The sequence below is a fragment of the Coturnix japonica genome, chromosome 3 (genome assembly GCF_054131305.1).
Source record: "Coturnix japonica strain WE chromosome 3, WE-NBRP24, whole genome shotgun sequence".
NCBI lineage: Eukaryota > Metazoa > Chordata > Aves > Galliformes > Phasianidae > Coturnix > Coturnix japonica.
This window is the reverse complement of record NC_140665.1, coordinates 95782407-95800852: the sequence shown is the minus strand read 5'-3', so window position 1 is coordinate 95800852 and position 18446 is coordinate 95782407. Positions and strand designations below refer to the sequence as shown.

General features: G+C 42.8%; 1 pseudogene; it reads left to right on the top strand.

Annotated features, from left to right (window-relative positions):
* The first annotated feature begins 1966 nt into the window (after window positions 1–1966).
* LOC146761579 (uncharacterized) lies at window positions 1967–12079 on the top strand (annotated as a pseudogene).
* Window positions 12080–18446: the final 6367 nt, after the last annotated feature.

Here is an 18446-nt window from a genome sequence, read left to right as displayed (position 1 = left end):
TAAAAGATTATAATGCGATTAGAGTAGTGTGGAGAGCAAGAGGAGCCCCGAGTGCTGACTGGAGTCCTCCCTGTGAGCTCCAGGAGCAATGAGAGCCTGCAAGGTCATGGGAGAGCAATGGGAACAGCAGAGGCTTTCTTCAAAGGGCTGTTTAGTTTTTCAGACAGATGAACCAGCTGAAATGTTTCACATGTTCTGGGATGTTTAGAGAAAGAATATGTTTGTGAGGGGATGGTGCTTTTTCTCTATAAACCATTTCTGGCAATCCCTTGTGGGTCTTGGTGTGCACTGATGAAGGCAGGGCATGGCTAAACAGCTATAAGAGGGGAAATAATAGTATTAACCCAATGAGATAAAATAACACGATGTTTTGTACTCACACCATGCTTTTCCTCTAGAGGTTTCAAATCCCAATGCATCTACACTTATATATGTTTCTACTAATTATGTTATTATAACTGCTGCATAAAAGCCGACCATACTTGGAAATGTCTTGATAATCTAATTATCTGTGTTAAAACTATCAGCGTAATAGCATGATAGAGAAACCTATGAAGTTAAACTTATTAGAGTAATTTAGAAGCTAAAATGTTTGGAACCGAGTCACACAGCTGAATAAATACAGATATTTGCACACTGTCTGCAATAAGTCAGTATCTTAAAGTACTCTCAGATGCTCCACTGAAATAGAAGATCAGGGCAAGTATACAGCAAATTTTGATCAAAAAATATACAGATGTTCTGGGACCACTTTCTCTATCACTTGTATTATAGAAAACAACAGTTAAATATCTACGTGATGATGTCTAAAGGCTTAAAGCACTGAGATCTTGATGTGCTCTCCAGCAGAGCTCATATGCTCACATTTATTCATGGAAGTTGGCCTGTTGGCACCAGTGGGACTGGCTGCCTGTGCAGAATTGAATGTACTTTAACCCTAAGCCCACACAGGTCTATGTGCTTTGCTGGTCTGGGATGAGGAAGCTCAGAGGACCAAGTTACAGCTGAAGCATCAGAAGTCCAGAAGGCTGCTTTGTGCAATGGGCTAAAAGTCATCTGTTCATGCTGGTCCTTCTTAGCAATTATATGTGCTAAATGTGCTCTTCCCACTTCCAGGAATAAGCCCTAATCCTGCTGAGTGCTGTTGCCGTCAGGGAATAAGCAGCAGCAGCAGCAGCATTAAGCTATGTGAAAGCAGGGTTTATGTCAACACTGGTTCCTTGCCCACCAGAGCCTCAGGAAAAGCCTCTGCTATTCTAAAAGCTGGAGTTGTAAAACGCTTTGGGAGTGCTCTGGAACAAAAGATGTCGGAAATAATTGCCATAATTTATAATACAGGTATGCCTAGCACCAATTTCTACAGCAGCTTTGAATTACCTACATGCAGGAGATTTGCTTTCTTTTCCTTGCTGTCCTCTTTCTCCCATTTACTGCTCCAGGTTCCAGCTGGTCCCTCAAGGCCTTAAGTCACTCTTGCAGCCAGGGAACCATGCCCAGGGCCTCTGTGCTGCTGCACTACCTCCTGCAGGTGGGATGTCAGGCCATTATGCTGAAGATCAGGAGACACTGATATCAGTTTTCTTACACATTTTTTGATGGCTTCTTATTTCCATCATGGTTTAGTTTTTATGGCAAAGCCATGTCAAAAAGTGAATCACTGGGTTGTGAAGCCTGGGTTGAAAAGGACCACAATGATCATCTGGTTTCAACCCCCCCACCATATGTAGGACTACAGTAGTGCAACCAATTAATAACTAGGTGGAAATTGAATGTTCAAACCTTTTAGATTCTCTCTCTAACTTTTTGGGAGTGAGGGGTTATGACTTAAAGTAGTTAATACTGTTTTTTTTGTTAATTCCCAAAAGCATCTGATTTTCATTAACATCTCACTAACTGATCATGCTTAATGACTGGGTTGACTGGTTTATAAGGCCACAAAATACCCCACCTTCAGTAGCAGTAGTGCAGGACTCTGATGATTCAGAAAGTGGTCTTATGTTGCCCTTACATTAGTCGCTTCCTTTGCTGGAGTCCTTTCTTTTGCAGAATATAGGGTTGGCGTGTGAAGGGCATTAGTACTATTTTTTACTCTCCTGCCTTCAGAAGGCCAAATTCCAACCTGATGTATGACAGCATCCTGATGTATGACAATTTTCTGTTGTTCATGATGGGCAAATCAGTCCAGATGAGTGAGGAATTAAGTCCAGAGAAATGCTGTGTTGGTATGACATGCAATTGGAAGGGCTGAGAAGGTGCAAATAGCAACTTGGCTGGATTCTGTCCCTAGGAGATCATTTCTCCTTTGCTTGATTGTTCTCCAGCAATAAAAGTAGCTGCAGGCTTGGGATGATGAGAACATGGAAAGGCTGTAAAAGGATTGGGAGCGTCAGCCTGAAACTGCATTTGCCAGCTGTCAATGTGACATCACATTTTGGGTTACTGTTGGTTTGCTTTTTTAAAACAAAGGAATGTGGGATATTGCAGAAGTAAAATCATGTCCTGTGACCTCTGGGACATTCCCAGAGCTGTCAGAGGAGTGAGGTGTGAGGGCTCTCTTTGTGCTTTTTCATTGTTTCCTTCTGATTTTTTTCTTCTGCTGTCTGAGATGCTTTGTTTAAAGTGCTCACACTGGTCATATACGGGTTTTTTCCCTCGAGGCGATGTTTCATTAGGCACTCTCCTCTTTAAAGCTTGCTCACATCTGCAGTCCAGCACACCAGTGTTTTGGGGAGTGACATCCGAACATTCCACTGAATGCTTTCCAAACTGCTGCCTCATCTTGGAATAAATAAAAGAAAATATTGCCCCCTCTAGCAAATTCCTTCTTGGTTACATTTACTCACAAGGAAGGTTTCCCGTATGTTCTGACGAGCAGCAAATGCAGAGAATTTCAGACCCAGGGAGAGCAAATGCTGGGGATGGAAGGAACTTGTTAGAAGTTGCTTAGACAGAATTTTTCTCTCCTGTACAGTGAAGGATTTTCAGCTTCACACTATGCATGGCCTAGAGAAAGAAGTACCCCCTTGGCTATATGTAAATCTTGGGGCTTGTTTCTGTGTTTCCCTTTGCCTCTCTGCCTCTCACTGCCCAGCTCTGGGTGCTCCTGTTGTGCTGTGAGACCTCTGCCCTGTGCACCCGGTGTGTGGGTGCAGTAGTCTTTTCTGTATACTCTAATGGTTATTTCCAAAAGATTCCTTCATATGCTCTTTGCCTGTATGAAACTCTCATTCATCTGAAGGTCTTGGCTGAGAAGTGAAGAATCAGATCCTAATTGGCTTTGAGATGCTAAATGCAAGCACAGATACACATAGATGGGCATCCATACACAAAACTTAGTTTGTGTGGAGCAAGCCAGAACAAGGAAATTCAATTTTAAAGCCAAACATTACAGTCTATATAATACTTGTCTTATTTGATCATCTATTTTCCAGCATATACTTTTAACTCCTTTTTTCATCCACTAGCTTTCTTTTATTGTGCTCTTTCTCTGAGTAATTCATTTGGCAATTACGGCCATAGCTGAATTACTGTCGGAGTGAGCAGAAGCTTTTTCATTGAAGTCAGTGGGAGCTGGAGCTGGCTTCACTTGATGTGGCTGGAACTGTAACTCCCTTCTTACATGCTCGACAGAGATTTGTTGGAGTTTACATCTCTGAATAGTATCAGCATGGGCTGTTTTAAATAGCTAATGTGTGTAGTGTCTTCATCCAGCTTTCTTTAATAAATCCACTGTGATAAGCAGCATAAATTAATGCGTGGCTTAAATTACATAACTTCTAGACTTCACAACATCACATGCAGATAAAAGCACGATTAGTTGGTTTTGATAATGTGTATGTAACAGTGTGATTATCTTTTAGTTTAGGCCTTATTTTCTGTTTTTGATGGTCTTTTATTATTATTTTTTTAAACATGCTTTTTCTGTATAGAAAACATGAAGAGAACACAGAGAGTAAATCATCCAAGGACAGTCCTTCAAGATGCTGCTGGAGTGCCAGCTTGACTTTCTTCCCAGCAGATGGTATATGGCAGGGACAGGGTAGTTCTGGTTGGGTTGCTTACTTTCTGTTCGAGAGGGTTGTACTAATATTGATGCTCTCCTAGGTCTGCTCTGTAAGCCACAAAAAATCAGGATCCTCTTTCCTCAGTGGCTTGTTTGCATGAGGCTGGCAGAGGTAAGGGTGAAGCTCAGGTTGGGTTTGGTTTTGGGTGGGTGCCCAGAACTGCTGTGAGCTCAGAGCAGCGGGCACCCTGTGTGACACCCTTGAGAACAGTGCACTTTCTTTATATTTTTACTTAGATGGTGACACAGAAGCAGTGAAGTGGGTCCAGTTTTGTTTGATGTACACGTGCTGCTGTGCAAAATGTAATTAGAGCTTCTGGGCAGCAAGACCAACTGCAATGGGGCTGTATGAGGGCTATCATAGATTCGTGTCCTCTCTCTTACAGTTGTACATAGCAGCTGCTGGTACATGAGCTCAGGAACAGGTCAAGCATAGAGCAATCACCCCACGTCCTGCTCCACACCCAGCAGAGAGTAGTTCAGGGACATACTGAGCCAGAGGCAACAATATAAGCCCTGTGTTTCAAACAAAAATCCAAAACACATGTTAGCAATCATCTCAGATTATTAAATTTTCAAAACAAATTCAAAACTAGGTTTGGATCTCATAACTGAAGCGTTACGTCTCTCCTCACTGTACGGTCCCACTGAGAAGCTGGAGCTGAGCAGCCTCCATCCAGGCAGCTCCCAGCCCAGTGGGGTAGCTGAACTGTGCTCCCACCTGGAGCCCAAATGGGGCACCTGGAAGCTCCAGTGGATGGTGGCAGTCAGGATTTCAGTCCTTTTATGATGAGCAACCTTCTTCTTAACTTCTAAAATCTCTTGGAGAGGCCAGAGTAGATTCTGAGTGCTGGAATGATTTGGCATGAGCAGTATGTGTATTAGGTAGCCTTTTCTCTTGACCTTTTGATCAGGGTTAAGTGCAGTATCTATTTATACCCCTGCTGTTGGGGTACCTTACACTGCTCTTGCAGGAATGGTGGCTGCCAAGCTGAGTAGACCCAGAATGATTGAATGCAGAAAATCATAACTGCTGTCTTCTTGTTTCTCTGCCCAACAGTAACTGAGGTTATGCAGCAGATGCACCAGTTGGTCCACCAGAAAGTTTTATAAATAACACTGCTTTAAAATAAAAATTAAACAAACAAACAGCCAAGCATTCCCTTCCCTGAGTGCAATGTTAAGCCTGTGAAGCTGCTGGGAAGCTCCAGGCCCCATGTAACTCCTGAGTTTGGGCTCAAGGGGGAGGTGACAGTGGCAGACCTTTCAGCAGCAGGTCCCTGCTTGGCGTTTGGCACACATCAGCTTCAGTGTGCCCTGGGTTTGGCGTGCAGAGCTGAGCTGAGCTTTCTTTTTCAGCAGAGCATTGCCACATCTCTCAGAGAGAAGGACATGCAGGAGCACACTCAGCAGCTTGCTCCTCCAAACATTTAAGCAGGACTGGAAGACATTCTGCCTCCTTTACAGCCTTCTTTCTCCTAAGAAGCAGGAGTTTTTTCCCTTTGAATCATCAGCCTTGATACCGATGCAGAGGGGAGTGTCGTGAACGTGTATTCCCTGAACTTAGATGAGGTAATGGTTGGCATCAAGGCCTGCACTGCCAGCAAAATGAGCTCTTTGACAGTCAGACAAGGCCTGTTCGTTCCTGCCAGCTTGTGAACTAAAAAAATGCCATTCATAACCTGAATATGAGCTGGGGTCATTTTATCAAAGCCAGATCAGTACATTTAATGAGTCTCTTTGTTCGGTGGCAGGGCCATGCAGGGTTGGGCTTTGCCCAGTTCCCCATCATGCTGGGAAGTGCTGGTGGGAGCGGTGGCCTCACTCTCAGGACACTCAGGCTTAGCAGTGGCTGTAGTTCCAAGCATGTGTGCCATGAGGGCTGCAATTCAAAGCAGGGAGGGAGGAGAAGAGGGAGGGGTAGGGATAGTTAACAGGTACACTGTGATGTGGGAGTGCATAAAAGACTGATAAATCAAGCTGGTTTCAAAACAACACGTTACTAGCTTGGTATTCATGCATGAAGCACATTGCTAATTCTTAATCACTGTCCCATTTGGAGTACTGTGCTCAGTCTGGACTCCCCACTGCCATGCAGGCAAGGACATTTGTGGGTCCAGAAAAGTCCATCAGCGTATATAGACACCTGATGGGGGAGTAAAGAAAATAGAGGCAGGCTCTACTTGTTGGTGCTCAGTGAGATGAGAAGTGGAAGTCACAGAGGGAAGGATAAGAAATAATTCCATGTAAAAGTAGAAAAAATATATATATATTTATGGTGAGAGTGGTCAGGAAGCAGAATAACTGCCCAGAGAGGCTGTGGAGCCTCCATCCTTGAAGGTGTTCAAAATCCATCTGGACGTAGATTCAAGCAACCTGCCTACCTGACCTGGCTATGAGTAGTAATGTGGGACCAGAGGATCACCACAGGCCTCTTCCATCCTCAGTGGCTCTCTAATTACCATTCTACATTCAGTCACTGTCTCCACATACTCAAACAATTAGTCCTTGCCAATCTTACCTTTAGTTGGCCAACTGGTTAACACTGCAGCCCATAGAGGTCAAGGTGCCCAGACTGGTGGGCTCTTCCAATAGGGAACGAGGCCCTGAAATGGCAGCTTATTTCTTCCTCTTTTTGCCCTGTCCATCACTGGAGTTTTTCATCCGTGCATGTGAAGGAGGGAACAAGGGGTGAAGCTCTTGTAGTTCTGGCATAGTTCACTTTATTTCCAGGCCTAGGAGTTGTTCTGGTTTTGCCAGACATCTTTTCATCTTGCTCTGCAGGGCTGTCCTGATTCCAGCAGACATTGCCAAGACATCCCACTTGCCTGCCTTGCCTCCTGCACTCATACCTTGCAGGCTTTAGTGCTTGCATGTATTTCCCAGTACCGCCTTGGTGCCACTCTACCACCAGCCTCCCTCTGCCCCTTTGGTGACATATTACTTATGTGTTTGTGCTTAGCTGTCTCTCAAAACACATACACACTATGGCTGGCAATGCTGTTATAAAATGTGTCACTTGCACAGTGCTGCTGGCAGGGCTGTTTTAGCATTCTGCTGTCTGATTCCCAGGCAAGTAAACACTTAAGAAGCACTGTGTGCTTCTGCTACCAAGAGCAGCAGGTTTGTGCTTTGGTGACAGCCTGCACAGCTGCTGGTCTGTCAGGGCAGTTTCTGAGAATCCATATCTGCCTTATAAATTCAGAACGTCCATCTCATTAGCATGGGTTAGCCTTTTTACCTATGACATCAACAAATCCTTCTTGTTTGTCAAAGCATGTTTTCCCTGGGACCTACAGAAAGATTCTGTCTCATGACTCCCTTCCTTCCTCCTGTCCTGGGGTTAAACTGAATTTGAATTCCTTGGTTTCATGGGAATAGTCCTTTGGATTAAAAGAAGTCTTCAGTCTGAGATTTACTTTGTACTTTTGAATCTTATGAATTATATCAGAGCAAGGTGCCAATGAGGTATATTAGTGAAAAGGCAGAGGTGCACAGCACAGGCCGCAGAGGGGGTGTCATCATCCCCCCTTCTGTTGCTGGGGCTGGAGATAGGGAGTACAGTCTGGTATTGCTTTCAACCACTGCTACTTGGTACTCCACAACTTGACCCCAAAGCTCATGCAACCTGGAAAGAAGAAGCTTTTTGGTGGTACTATCAAATAGCACAGCTTCATTTGCCTACAATGCCAGAATTTTGTTGGGAAGTTAATAAGATAATACTTGTTTCTGTCCCTTTTGAAGGAGGAAGGAAATACTGTCTATGTATAGGAGGTGGATTTTGAACTGAAAAGCTCAAGCGATGTTTATAATCATGTTTATAAATTTGGCAGCAAACTGGACAGAGCAACATTTTGGAAGCAGTTGTCTTCTATCATCCCCAGCATGCTTTTGGTTTTGGCTGTGCTTCAACAAGAAGTTTTTCCATCCAGCCTGGGACTGGTTTGTTTTGTTTTGTTTTAATATTTGTTTTTATTTTAAGAGACCTGATCAGCTAAGAGTTATTATTATGCCTTGTGTTCTCAAAGTCTTTCTCCCTGTAAGGGTAAGACTTAAGATTGTTAAGAAGTGACCCATTAGAAAACAATCAAATGGTCCTTTCAGCATCTTAAGCTGATTTATCTGCTTTTTTGCACCTAATTCCGTACAGGCAATAAATAAATAAATCGACTGCTCTGTTTTCCTTTCCTGTCTGAGGATCATTTGCCAGTGCTTTGTGGAGAGGCAGCTGAGGGCCTGAGGCCAAATTTGCAAAGCAGCAGATGCCCGCAGATACGGAAACCTAAAAGTTATTCAAGTTTTCTGCCCATCCCCCATGAAATAATCAGAATCAAAGCAAGATAGGTATTATCTATTTAGATAGCTGTGCTCAGAGACGCATGCTAGAGAGTTCTGGACGTCTGTGCCATGACCGTGCCTTTCTGGCTTACATCCAAGAAAAGAAAAATAGAAAAGGAAGCTGAAGTCAAGAATGCAGACATTACAGCTCTCTATAGGAAAGAAAACACCAACAAGAGTATTAACAAATGCTCAAATATTTCACTGATATTGTTCTTTCCATATATGTAATTGGCCCGAGGATGGTGCATTGCAGTGGGTGGAAGAGGAGGTGGGCTGAGAAGCAGTCCTTAATGTATAACTGAGCTATTAGAATGTATAACTGAGCCTGCAGTCTCTGCTAGTATTTCTGGATATACCTGAATCTTCTCCTTGAAACTAAAAGAAAATGTCTGACAAGCCGTGCCACTATCAGTTGGTAAATCTTGTGTTATTAATGCACAGGCTGAAAGGGTGTCTGTTGCTATGCGTGTTTTTCTGCCCTTCTTTAACTTTATGCCTGTCTTGAAGAGTACTATCACTTATTGTCAATTAGCAGTTGGTGTATTCTTCTTTAAAAATACCTTTTAAATTAATGCATACATGTACACCCAACCATGTGCATACATGTACAACCATGTATATACATGTACACCCAACCATCCTGTCAGAAGGCAGGGAAGGTGATACACTCCTTCCAGTGTTTGTAGCTCACATGAGCCTGGGAAGTAGCATGGACTTTTATGGAAGTCATGCATGTCTCAATAGATGATCCTTCAGTGATTGACCTGGACACTGTCTGGAAAGCTCCTACAGAACAGTGGGGAAACTGGGCAGGAGATGAGAAGCATGAGATGAGAAAGAGAAGGTGAGGCAGCAGTGTTGGTGACTGGGAAAGACCTGCTGCCTTCAGGGCCATCCTCAGCCCGGCTGCAATGTCCAGCCCAGCCCCAAAGCAAACTTCCCTCATACCTGCCTTAAGACGTCCCCACCCAACACAAGCCTTCATGACATCCCAGGTAGCTTGAACATAGTTGTTTAAGTGAGGTGATTTGCAGACAGTAACACCTTTGTAACTTGAGGAGTGAGAGGAAAGCACCAGGCTTCCTGTTTTACTGCTTGCTAGAAATCCAAGGAGACAGCACACTTTGGCTGCAGTGGGGTGAGTGTGCAGAGCTCTTTGCAAACAGCTGTCTTAAGCCAAGGTGCACCTCTTACCCAGAGAGGTGCTCTACTTGAATACATTCAGCACACGCTCCAAGATGTAATCAGCCTTCCTGAATAAAACCAACCAAACACGTAGCCAGTGAATCAGCTGTCCCAGGACTCCTCTTATAAAATCTCTGATGTTTTCAGGATTTGCCAAAGGGGAAAGAAATCATTAATCTCTATCCATCTGGATTCAAAAGCAAAACGCAGCATAAGAAGAAAATTGAAGTGAAGGAAGCAAGGGGTGGAGCTGGACTGATGCTTCTGAGTCTTTCGTATTCCCTGAGTAACATTTGGTTTTCCAAGAGGGAAACTGAAGGGGAGCATCTTCTTCATTAGGATGATGTGACCAGGGAAGATCTGTCTTCTCTCCTTCATCTAGATTTCTCTTCTCTTTCTCTTCTTTCTCCCTGCTCTGCCATAAAAGAAGGGTGAGCACAGTGACCTCTGGGCTTTTGCAACATGGTATTCCCTAACATCAATTTGATTTTGCATTGCTGACAGGAGCAGATGGCTTTAATCATGGAAGAAAAATGCTTTCTCAGGCAAATGTATTCCAAGTTTACTGTACAACTGGGCTGTGTTTTATCTCTGTTGAAAGGTCATCTAGAGGTATATTTAACAATCTGCAAAGGTAATTCCCAAAAGCCAGTGAAGATAAAATGAGGCCAATTTTATACCAGCAGAAAGCTTATTGAGAGAAAAATGGCTCAGAGTGCAGCAAAGGAAGGCTGTAGAAAATGTTAGCTCATTTGGGACAGGAAGTACAAAAGAACAGTGTTAAATGGATTTGGGACCATTTGGCTGTGATGTCCTTGCTGCTCAATGCAATGAAACGTGGAGGAGACTCCCCAAAGTGTCCTTAATTGGTTTTCATTCATTTATCACTGAATATGTTGCTCCGGACTCTCACGGCTATGTGGTATGATTTCTCTTCCCTATACACCCACTGTGGTCTCTCCTGATCCTTGAAACAATTTTGCTCCTTGAACTGATGCTCCCATTTCAAGGGAAAAACATTCAGGTAACTCACTGCCCACAGTCCTTCTAATGGTCATTAGGACAAGCCAAAGAGTCAACTGAGTGCTGCCAGGTCACTGTCTCTCTTGCACATCCAATGAGATGCTCTAGCTTTGTATGGAGCTTAATGAATAATCTTAGCAGTACTGTTCAGATTCCTTAGGACAGCATTGTTCCTGTTGGCACATTTATGATGAGCCAGAAGGAGTTTGATTTGCATGCATTCACCAAATGCAGGTATCTGCAGCTGTGCAAGCTCATCCTTCAGAGATGTACATCAAATACTGAAATAAATGGTGACAGGTATCAAGTTGCTCATCACTCTTATTCGTAAGTCTCACTATACAATTACAGCGCTCTCACCTTGCTATTCTTCTGCTCTCTAGGGAAAACAGAAAAGATGGTTGTGAAAGGCAGTTTCAATACTATAATCCCTTCTAAAAAATATACAGGGGTGGATGGATGACATGCCAGAGTAATCCAATCATCTCAAACCTAATTTGTTCTGCAGTTTCTTTAAATACCTTAATTCCCTGACATTTTCGCTTGTATTTTGCACTTGCATATGCTTTGTTTAACTTACATGCTTGGTGAAGCACATTGTTTCAATTAAGCCTCAGCAAGACTTGGAAACAAGAACAGAAGAAGGCCCAAGGGACTTGATATCTCCAAAGCATGGCAGTGATGCAGTCAGTGCTTCCTTCACAAAATCCTTAAGACATTCCTAATAATTCACCCAAGAACTGTGAATGATCAGTTTTGCACATCTCATGAATTTTGATTTCAGAGCAATGTGTAACCTAAAAAGTGTTCATAAATGCATTTTTGATGGAGTATGCTGAGCGTTCCTCCTTTAGCTGTATGCATTACTTCTTCCAGAGGCTCCACAATGCTGTTTTTCTGTGACAAACACCTTCTCCTGCTCCTGTTAGAGTTATTAAGCAACACTACATTCAATCTAGTGGGAGTCATTTTTGCAAAGTACTCTCAGATGTGAAAGGGAAGAAAATGTCTCAGAGCTCAATATAGACATTCACAGCTTTTCCAATGGCTTTGGACTATCCTTTTAAGTAGGCGGCCATGGTAAAACACATCTAAGAATCACAGAGTAGCCAGAAAGAAAAACAGACTTGAGCCTGTAGGCCCAAAGCATGCGGTGCTTGAACTGACAGTAGACTTAAGTCACTTTCTGAAATCATTTCTATCATTTGATGTTTGGAAGATTTGATCATTTTGTTATTGAAGTATTCTAAGAGAAACTTAATTCGTGAATGAAATTTTTTTAAATGTCATTTTAATATTTACTGAAGTGTGTACTTATAATTGTCAGAGTGTTTATAGCATGGGTGTCCAACCTTTTGGCTTGCAGCATCTAACACAGTTGATCCAAAAGCAATGCCACAGGACGGGCTGGGGACAGCTGAGCTGATGCCACTTAGCAGCTCACTGCCTAAAGTCTACCCACCTTAATGTTTGTGTGTTAGTGCAGGAGAAATACAGGCAATTTATGCATGAAGAAACCAAATGGCTTTTATGTTGAAGGAAAGTGTTTTCAAGCAAGAAAATGCACGGCTTCACCAGAGGAACAAGAATAGCAAGTTCAAGGACTGAGAAGATGCGTTAATGAGTGTGTAGATAATGAGAGAACTTCTAACTCCGAAGCCAATGGAAAACATTCATTGACCTAATTGGAGCCAGGATGTTGCCCAAGGTCTTCGTTTAGCATTGAGGATAACTTGTGTCATCAGGGGAAAAAAAAAATGCCAGAAACTTACAATATTGGTAGATTTCAGAATTCTGCTTTTTATTTTATTTTATTTTATTTTATTTTATTTTATTTTATTTTATTATTTTATTTTATTATTATTATTATTTTTTTTTTATTCTCTCTGAAACTACTGTAACTGTTACAGTATTTCAAGTATTTCTAATAAAAGAATCAAAACTTTTGCCCCAAGGCCAGTGCTCATGGGCAATTTTACTTCATTAGTTTGTATATGGATAAGAGCAAGTGCTCTTTTGCTAAAAGAATTTCATTTTCAAGCTTCTTAGGAGGTACGGTAAATGTTTCTTAAAACATACTTGACCCTATTAATGTTTAGGAATATGTCTGACTTTCTTCTCTTAATGGAATAAAAGAACAGCCAAGCCCTGTAATGCTGACGAGATGACTGTGATTCTGATGACAAGAAGCAGCAAATTATCTTGCCGTGTTTTTCACTGGCACCGTTCTTACTGACAGCAGAGGTATTGGCAGAGCTCTATTTTTCTTCTGGCTCCGTTGTTTCACAGATGGGAAAGCACTGCTGTAATAAAGGGCTTGGTAGTGTATATCAGAACATTATTCTGACCTCATTGCAGCCTTTCAGTACCTGAAGGGAACCTACACCCAGGAGGGGAGTAAACTCTTTGAAAGGGCTGACAATAGCAGGACAAGGGACTTGTCCTTGGATCAATGCCCCGTCCTTGGAGGTGTTCAAGGCCAGGTTGGACGGGGCCCTGGGCAACCTGATCTAGTGTATGTTTGGTGGCCCTGCCAGGCAGGGGTGTTGGAACTACATGATCCTTGAGGTCCCTTCCAACCTGGGTCATTCTGTGATTCTGTGATTATTTAATAGTATATTCTAACTTGGACAGTGGCACAGCAAAGAAAACAAAACTAGATATCATTGATCATAACCTTTCCTAAATACTTGCAAAGGTGTATTCTGGGTAAATTTGGTGGGAACAAACTGTTCTTGCAATCCGTCTGCTGTATCAGTATGATTGCTGCAAGCAATAGGATGTTGGGTTAGTGTGGCTGCAGCATTTCTGTGCTGCATCCTCCCGCAGTGCTGCTTCAGGGGCTCTCAGGGCTGGCCTAGAGTTTGAAGAAAGTGTGTTGAGAGTCTGGTTCCTCAGTGAGAGGGCCAAACTTTAAACAAAACAAAGCACAAAGCACTCTCAGCAGCTGCTGCTGACTTCCATTCTTTCACTTCCTCGTCCTCAAGGGCTGTGAAACCATCGCTCAATGTAACAAATGGCCTTTGCAGATGGCCAGTGCCTTTGAAAAGCAGACCTTAAGAGTCCCTTACAAAATTCCCTTTCCTTTCATCACTGCATGCTTAGGCTGCTGCTGGTTTTTATGATTTTAGACGTCTCTTGCCTTCTCTCCTGTAAGCATTGTCATCCTGCTCAAATCATCAGCCTGCTGTGGTGCTTCTGGCTCTGGGAGCATTAGACAGATGAGGTCGATACTCTCCTTTTTGTAGACTCTGTCTGATCTTAAGTCCTCAAACAAAAGATTCAGCATCTCCCTAACAAGGTCTAGCATTGACTGTACTGTAGTTGGATGTTTTTATATCCTCCAGATAACTTCTCTCCTAGAGATGGAAACACAGAGCAGCCTCTTTTGTCCTTCATTAACTTAGTGTAGCATAATTGCCAGTAGGACTACAATGGTGCCCAGGTTCACAGGCCAGAACCAGCTGGCTCCCTTTGCCTGCTCTATGAGTGATTTATCTGTTGCTTGAGTGGCACAAGCTGCACTAAGAGCCAGGTGCTCTCCCTGCACCTGCAGGTGGCCCAGCAACAAGCAATCCAGCTTCTGGTGCAGCCACAGCGTGGGAAGTGGGTGGTGTGTGGCAGGGAGAACATCTACAATTTGCTTAGGAGCATACAATTAACTGTTATGGGAGTAGCTGCAAAGGATGAATTATGCTGCTTTGAGTTTCAACTTTCCGTTAAACTCAGTCTGCTCTATTTTTGTAGTGATACTCTTTCTTGTGGGAAGCCTTTTGAAGATGGGAGGTTGGCTATATCCCTAATGATGAGTCCACAAGATGGTATCTAAAGCACGAAGCTGTGGTTGATGTGATGAACTTCTGACCTACAAAGTTGTGTTTACTCACAGTCAGGCTGCAGACACAGATTCTAAAGCTTTGCTTCACACTCAAACCATGGCGTAACACAGTCAGGGTTAAGTGGGACAACTGCTGTGCCATAATGGTCTGTAATTGATAAATGTAGTTATCTATAATTATCGAGGTTCCGCCCACCACCCAATCTGCATATCAGAAGCACAGCTGACACATCTGCATGAGCTGAGTATCAGGTAGACATGTTAATTCCTTGGCAGAAAACAATTTATTTGCTATGCTAATAACAAAAGCCTGCTGTATAATACCAAAATAACCCTTTGTGAGGAGAAAGGGCTTTTTAAGTTCCAGTTTACAAAGATCAGATATGGGAAGTCTTGTACTTCTGTGATAGCACTGACTTGGACTCAGGGTTCTTTTCAAGGTAGACAGAACTTTCCAGCTTGTGCCACCCCTGATGTTCTGCTCTGCAGATGTTCCTATCTGTGACGGAAGCGTCCCTCCCCTGCTGAAGGTCACTGCAGTGCCATCGGGCTCCAAAATAAACTCCCTGTGTCTCCTCAGGGAAATGTCACTGTAACAGTAACTGACCCTTGGATTGTCCCGTTAAAAAAAACTACCAGAAACTTCATAAATTTAGGTCAAACTTTGATTTCTGCACACGTGTGTTGTTGTCCTTTGGAAGTGGTTCTGAGCACTGGAAGCCACAGAGACATGAAGGGTTTCATCAGGCACTTCTGAGTGCATCAGCTGCTGCTTCTCTGCTCCTTCTGGAACTCTCCCAGAGTCCCAAACTGCAAAACAATTTAGAGAGGCAATGCTAAAAACCCAACAAACCACAAGGTAACGCTTCCTCCTGTGAGCAGACAGCATTCAGATTCACAGGCACCTCTTCCTCCTTCCAGCGCTCAGAGAGGGGCACGCCTGGGCTCAAAGGACATGCCCCATTTGCAGAAGGAGCCAGCGCTCATTTCTTGACATGTGAAACCACTGAGGTATCTGAACTTGCAAGTACCAGCCTAGATTGGGGAAAACGCTGTAGGTTATTTTCAGACATTTTTATTTCTCCTCAGCTGTATGAAGGCTGATTTAAATGAACTACAGCTCTTCTGGGTTAGCAAACTTTGAATCCTCAAATGAACATGGGAACTTTTTTCAGTTATTGATATTAAGAAAGCCTGAGAGTACAAGAAACCCAGAACCAGTCTTGTGTTAATAAAAGTTTTACATCACGCTGTCATATTTTAGCTGCTTTTCTAGCCCTGACTTTCTGAACCATCTGTTACAAGTTAAAAGGTTTGGAATGTATCTGTAGTAACAGATAATTCATATTGTTAACAGCAATCAACTAAAACGAAAACTAGAGATGACTGGGACATTACTTTAGAGATCCAAAAGTGATGTTGTTTAATTCAATGAAGTAAAATCCAGTAACCACAAAACCCTTTGCGATACATTCTTCTCTCTTTTCCGAGAAATCACTGAATGTTTGGATTTGTCTGTTTTCTTCTAGCAGAATCCATCTGAGAGAAGAAGGGCAGTAACATTTGGTAGTACTCATTTCAGGATATCCAGGGTTTCACTCTGTAAGTCACGAACAGGAAAGATTTTCTCCCACCTAATATATTTTAGGTGATTTTTTTCCCCCTCATGTTTACGCTTCGCTTTTGCTCCAATACCCTCTTATAATCTCTAAGGAAGCAAAAAGCCAATCCATGCTCTCAGCCCAGGTATATTCACATCCACAGGACAGGAGACTTCCTTGTTGCTCCTATCAAGTGCCTTTGTGGTATTGGGGACATCACTTCATCTCCCTGTTCCTCAGTTTCCCCAGCCCCAAACAGCACAGGGTTTTCATTATAAAGCGGTATGAACCATGCCCACAGAGGCTACCAGCCTGGGTAGTGAGGAACACCATGATCTTAACACTCCTTCCCTCTCAGCATAAATGGAGGGAAGGAGTTAAGTGATGTGCTTGTAAGGGAACTGGAATCCTTTTGCAGCTGCTTATCAGTAGCGGGTGAGTCTAGGGCCTTGTACTCTTACTGTTGTAAGACGTGGACGATTTGCTCCCACAGTGCCAAGGTCTTTTTGCTATTTGGGAAGAAAAGTTCCTTCTGTTTCTCCTGATATTTTGCTCTGGCTGTCATGACTGCAAGCTGAGCTGAGCCCTTCAGAATCGTTACTACATTTAGCCTCATAGATCTTCTCTGAACTAGAAAAAGAGAAGAGTTAAGGCTCAAAGAGAAGGAAGTGTCTTCCCTGAGGTCATCTGGGCTGCCTGTGGCATGGAGGAACTGGTATCTTTCACAGGGAGTGGAACTGAAGTTATTAACCTGTCCTCTCTTCTCCATTTCATAGGAAACAATGCAGTCATTCTCTGAATGCAATTGCTTTTCATTTTGTTTCGTTCGTGGTTGTCGTTTTTTGTTCTTTGTTTTATTGTGAGGGGAGGAGATAGTAGAGTGATTTTCTTTCCCCCACTCAATAGTTCCACATCAACCTATCCAGCTGTGGAAAGCTGCTTTGCGATGTTAAATGACATTCACATCATTCTTCTCAGTACCTTTGTTGTCTGCAGAGTATATCGAGCGGTGAAGCTCATGGGAAATGCATCAGTTCTCATTCCGAGTCTGGCTGACAAAGATATGAACAGTTAATTAAGATTGCTTTCATCTCATGAAAGTAGCCCTGAAGATCTGAGCCTGAAAGGAGAGACGCCAGCAAAACTAGCTGTGTTTCCAGCTGTGGAAGATCTCCATTCAAGAACTTGCCCTCACAAACCACAGCACTTTAATTTGGAAGTGAGATCTAGGTGCTTCCAAGCACCTAACACAAGAAAGAAGCTCTTCCGACCCACTCTAGTCCTTTGAATTCCTCTCCCACACATGAAGAGACCCACAGTTCCTCTGCTCCACATGAACAATGGAAGCAGCTCAGTTGTGAATGCTGCAGGAACAGTTGGCTTAGGCTTCCCAACATGCCATCTGTGAGAAAACAGATTTTTTAGATGACTGAATCCAACAAAATGCAGATTCTTTTGATATTTATTTACATACTTGCATGTATATTGATTAAAATCAGTCCGGTTTTGTTACATTAAATCGGTCTGTTGATAATTAAGCATCTGTGCACAGGGAACATTAGGAGCACTAAGGAAACAAACAATAGTTTATAACAGGATCATTAGAGCAGCTTTAGCAGCACTTACAACATGTTTATTCAAAAATGAAATATGCCCTAAGGAAGAAAAACACCAATTATGGAACATGGGAGATTTAAAATAAAAAAGGTCGGTTTTAAAGCCTTCAAGTAAATCATTTCAAACATCTCAGCAACAGTTCATGTTTAAAAATAGACTAAGTAGCTCAAACAATCAAACGTGTTAATTGTAGGATCTGGAATGTATCAACAGAACTAGTCACCCTTGTTACCTTCCCATTGTTCAGAGCGAACAACCAGTATTAATAGTGATAATAACATACGTCTTGGTGTATATACATGCAGCAAATATTTATGTTCTATGAGTGTCTCCAAACAGTTGTATACAGCCAAGAAGGAAATACTTGCAGCTGCAGCAAGGTTAAAATAAACGGTGCATGTATGTATGTGTATCAACAGAGCAGGTCTGCAAACCCATGGCTGTGCTCGGGTCGGGGGGAGGTTACGGTGCCCCTCTCTATGGGAACACAAGCACTTCTTATCTCACACACATACAAAGGCAGCACTTGGGATTTATATACATTACTTGTAATTAACACATGCATTTGGTAGCACCTGCAGTTTTCAATGGGACTAGCAGCGTTGTCACCACTCAGCAACTGGGACTCATAAAAAATTAAAGCACGTGTGAACTCAAGCTCACCTCTTCTGTTCACACTATGCATCTACTCACCATGTAATGCACGATTATTAGTAACTCAATTGTAGAAAGTTTGTAAACGTTTGTTCATTGTGTCGGGTGTAAAAAGTTTGTAAAT